The sequence below is a fragment of the Zingiber officinale genome, chromosome 5A, assembly GCF_018446385.1.
Source record: "Zingiber officinale cultivar Zhangliang chromosome 5A, Zo_v1.1, whole genome shotgun sequence".
Lineage (NCBI taxonomy): Eukaryota > Viridiplantae > Streptophyta > Magnoliopsida > Zingiberales > Zingiberaceae > Zingiber > Zingiber officinale.
The window spans coordinates 69,432,751-69,437,733 of NC_055994.1; the positions used below are offsets into that span (position 1 = coordinate 69,432,751).

The window sequence follows — 4,983 nt, forward strand, 5'->3', positions numbered from 1 at the left end:
GCTTCGCCGACCTCAGCCCTCTGTCTTAGTGCCGGCAGCCCACCTTCTCTTTTGCCTTAGCACCGGGCGCCGCCATCACCCGAGGCCGCACGGAACAGTGCTCTTCTCGGTACCAGCCGTTGGGTGAAGGGACAGCTATTATCTTCACCGACTATTGTCCGATCTGCCTCTCTATTCGTCGCCGACGAGGACATACCATGCCCTAGCTGTGATCTAGGAGGCAGTAGGTGAGGTTGGTTCTCCTTCGCTGGATCTGTGATCAGCACTGGCGATTGAAGAGAAGGGGAGAATCCAGCAAGGTGGTTTTCACGCTGAGGTGTTCTTGTCCAGCATACAGTTGCAGCTCTTCAATTGTGGATCAACCACAATTCATCTGTTGAGGTGAGTTTTTGTACTGAGGATTAGGGTTTCAGCAAATCTTTTGCTGTATGATTGGAGTTTAGTTACAGATTTAGATTCATTGGTAATCATTTATTTGAGGAGTTGTTAAGGTGGATTATGTTAACAGAAAATGATTATCAGGTGTTGGATGAGTTTTGGAAGAAAAGGGTGAGGTCATAAGATTGGATTTATTGAGGTTTCGGCTTGCATTATCCGATCTACGATAAACCTAAGTGTTGATTGTATATTTATTTCAGGGTTTTGATTTGAGACAAGAGCTCTGATTAGAGGACATACAACACGATCTACATTGGAGGCGGGTACATCTTGACTTATCTTTTATGATGTTGTCATTTGGATATGCATAGTATTTTATAACTACAAGTAATGGACATGTTTGCCTTTGGTATGTCACTGTTTGATATCCATAGCATGTTAGGTTTGTCGCCTGTGATGTATTCGTGTGTATATCTCGTGATTTGTTGCCATGAGTATCTTATTGCCATGGGTATCTTAGTTTCTAGAGTGACATACCATGCTTTACTGAGGTTAGGATTAGGCTCTGGATTTTTGTTTCTGGCATGTGTATCCAAATTATCTGATACTTAGATTTTTATGCCATGCCTGGATTGTGTATTTCTATTGGTATATCATATATGATTCGTGTACCTAGACCTTGTGGCTTTGATCTGTGCATATTGTTGGTACATATGCTATGGAAGGGGGATATGTTTAGGATCTAGGTTGTTATACCATAGAGGACCTGTATACCCTAGATCCGTGGATTTGACCTACTGATACTGTGGTACCCATATTATGTATATATGGATTTTTCTATGCTGATCAGGATATTCCATACTTATTATGTTCAAGACATAGGTTTTTGATATTCTATCTGACCTGTGTACTCTAGATCTTGGTATGTGACCATCGATTTTACAGTACTTATTTTATATATATGGATATGGTTATGTTGATCAGTTTTGCTATGCTTAGTGTCATGCATCATGATTGCATGCTGTGCGATTGTCGGCTCCACTATGGTTGAGCCCATCGCCAGTTACGTGTACTGCACACTCCACCACTCATGGATTAGTGGTTTATCAGGCAGGTGTGTGGCGGTTCTGTTGTTTGGCTCTGTTGGTCTGGTGACTCAGCGTGGTAGCCGGCAGACAGTTCCACTCTGTTTGGCTCCGCTGGCATTTAGTGTAGCAGCGTGGTAGTCGGCAGACGGTGGACTTTGTTTGGCTCTGTTGGTCAGGTGACTCAGCGTGGTAGCCGGCAGAGATACCTCCCCGTCATCATGTACCGGGAGATGAGAGCATTGAGCTTCTCCATTTATGATTTGGGGTCAGAGGACAGGAGTACTCCGACAGCATTCCGTCCACTCGGTCACTGTTCAGGAGCAGTGATGTTCGAGTGCATGGTCATCACATGCATTGATTGCATTTATTTGCTTGTGTTTGCTGCACTTATATGTTGCATTTTGGTGGACGCATTTGTTTGACATGCATACAAGAGACATACTGTGTATCGGTTTGATGACCCTTTAGTTCAGGATAGGAGTTCCTGGTGAGTACAGCTTCCTTGGTTACTTTTCAGTTTTGTATATTTCCTATATATTATTCGGAAGCTGTATTCCATGTTTATTGCTGTTAGATATATCTTACTAGGCATGTCTATTGGTATTCGCTGAGTTGTTGAACTCACCCCCGTGGACACTATCTTTTTCAGGTACCAAGTTATTTATGGTGTCGCTTAGAGCATCCTGTTTGCTGGTCCCCGCGTCACATCAGAAGACATGTCGCTGTCTTTTTGCTGTTTTATCATGGTATATGATATGTGAGTTTTTGGTTATGTGTTCCGTTTTTGTTTATGGAAATGTTGCTTTGTTTATTGTGTAAGCCTAGCCGGCTAGCAGTTTTCGTTTTGGGTTGTATGTGTTGTCTTTTTCCGCTGTGTTTTGGTTTTTCGCAGAGTGGGCTGATGATATAAACTGCGTGGTTGTGTGTATATTCCAGCCGCTTGTGGCTGATGTATATTTTGTATGTAGAATTGTTTCAGATTGTCACCCGTACAGGGGAGGTGTTGCCGAAATTTCTTCGGACAGGGACTCCCTCGGGGCGTGACATAATTGACACAAACCCAAAACTTCAAACTTAGCCAAATAATTCAAGGAAAAGCTCCAAATTAGCTGGAACCTCCAAAATAATAGTCTACTTAGATGGATAATTAGGATTACTTAGAAAGGGATAAAAATTTAACTTGATCAACGATACTGGTAAAGTTTTGGATAATAGTAGCTTAGGGAAACTCTGTCTATGCAAGTCTAGGAAGATATGATGCAAGTCTAGGAAGATATGACTTCAATCTGGTGCATTTGGCTTAGTGGAACTAACTGAAGCTACTTCTTATGAATCCTAACTGGTTAGACCAGAGTTTTATTATTAAGTTCAGTGGATAGGACTATTTGGAAAACCTCAATAGCATGACTACTCTAATGATGTCCAGGTGACTCACCATAGCCCAGAAGTTTATTCGAAGAATACTTATTTGTTGAATCCAAAGCTAAACTTGAATCTAACACAATGTTAAACCTAACCCTAAAATTCAACCCAAACTCATCTCACAAAATTATAGGATACCCTGATTGAAAATATAGATCAAGTGAGATGACTAAGGATCATAAATTAATTTTAAATTAAATTAAATCAAATTAAATTAAATCAAATTAAAATTAAATCAAATCAAATTTAAATTAAATTAAATCAAAGTAAACTTAAATTAAATCAAATTAAATAAACTTAATCAAATTTAAATTAAATCAAATTAAAATAATTAAAACTAAGTTAAATCAAAATAAAATTAAATTAAAATCAACTTAAAATTAAATTGAGTTAAAAAAAATAAAAAATAAAAAAAATAAAAATTGCCTACCGAAGGCGCCTCCATGTCAATTGGAGACACCCTCAGAAGGGCAGGAAAAGTCCCGCCCTAATCGATGGAAGGCGCCTTTAGTCGTTTGAAGGCACCCTCCATAACACATGGAAGGCGCCTTCCATCAACACTGAAGGCGCCTTCGACTAAGCGTTTTCTAGCGAACAAAGTGTTGCTCTATTCATGTATTCATCCATAATCAAGGTGCCCTCCAACATTTTTTCTCAAATCTTTCCTCAAAAATGCCTCCTAGGTATACCTAAACTCAATCTATCTAGTTAATATTTGGTTACGTGTGCATGTTTCTTGTCAATTTGTGCTTATGTGTTTTTAGGAAACACCGATATGTTACCCCTAAACCTTGTAGTGCCCCATCTACTGATACTAGGTTTTCCTCTAAGTAGCTTAGATTAGATTTTCTGAAATACACATATGTTGCATTAAAATCTAGATATCTAAATAGGACTTTCATCACCTAGTACTATACTCCTATTTTAGAGATTATAGATTACTATAAGTTGGATAGGCTAGTTTACTGTAGCCCATTCAGTAAATTTAGGTATGCGTACCCAGTTTTACAATAATTTAGTTAAGAGATCTGCATGGCCATTTTTATGCTACCCTAATAGGGACCTGCAATTTGGCGAACCCTACTCTCACATTTCATTAGATACTATCTATATATATTTTTTGGGGGAGGAGAGACTACCTACAGTGACTAACTCCAGGTCATTCTCTCTTAGGGTCCAGGACTATATCCTATATCGAGTTTTGGTTACCTGCATTTTGTCGATCATATCCCGCGATGTTGTGATGATGCAACCATCTCATTCATTTTTTCTGTATGCAGTATGCCAGTGCTAGGACATTGACATTGCATTACATATATCCCACAATGTCATTTATGCGTCTAGTCTCCTCACTAGATTGCAGGGTCACATGCCATATTGTCACATTCTGATATATATATTCTTAGCCATAAGGGTAGACATGACTCAGGGTACGACCACTCCCCTTAGAACATATGACGAGATTGGTTAGCGTCAGTTTGCATCAGTGCATATAGATGTCACTGCTTAGGGGGGTAGCCTGGAGAGTGGGACCACAGTCAGATATACCAAGCGAGGATGAGGATGAGTTACCACCCATCATTCCTAGTGAAGAGATGCCAACATTCACGGCCGAGGAGCTCTTCGAATATCCTCTGACTCTGACCCAGCCCTAGCCCTTGACCAAGCCCTCAACCTCGTTATATGTCAAGGACCGACTGGCTCGACTCGAGGAGTCCTCCACACATCTATGGCAGTCAGTCTCGGATAGATTTAGCGCCATTTGGGGAGAGATGACTACCGACTTCTCTGCTCTCTAGAATAAGATTACCACTGGTTTTCAGCAGATCATGTGGCCTGTGCGAACACCTGAGTAGCCTCCACCTCCAGCTGATTATCAGCTCTGACTTTATATACTATACAGTGCATGTTTTGGATTTTATAAATATTTGAACATATGTTATTTGTCACTTTTTACCTCTGTTGCTTGATCAACTAGGGATGTGTTTCATAGAATAGGACTGCTATTTTTTCCTTTAAAATAATTTGAAAACTCTAAGGAAAAATCTTTTTTTTTTTAAAAAAATTCTCATTTCCTTAGACTTTTGAAATTGAT

The 4,983-nt window shown here is 39.8% G+C and overlaps 1 long non-coding RNA gene across 1 annotated transcript; it reads left to right on the forward strand.

Moving 5' to 3' along the window:
- The first annotated feature begins 315 nt into the window (after positions 1–315).
- LOC121982878 lies at positions 316–659 on the forward strand. Its single transcript, XR_006112308.1, has 3 exons — positions 316–381; positions 523–554; positions 639–659. It is a non-coding gene; the product is annotated as an uncharacterized LOC121982878 (long non-coding RNA).
- The last annotated feature ends 4,324 nt before the right edge of the window (positions 660–4,983 follow it).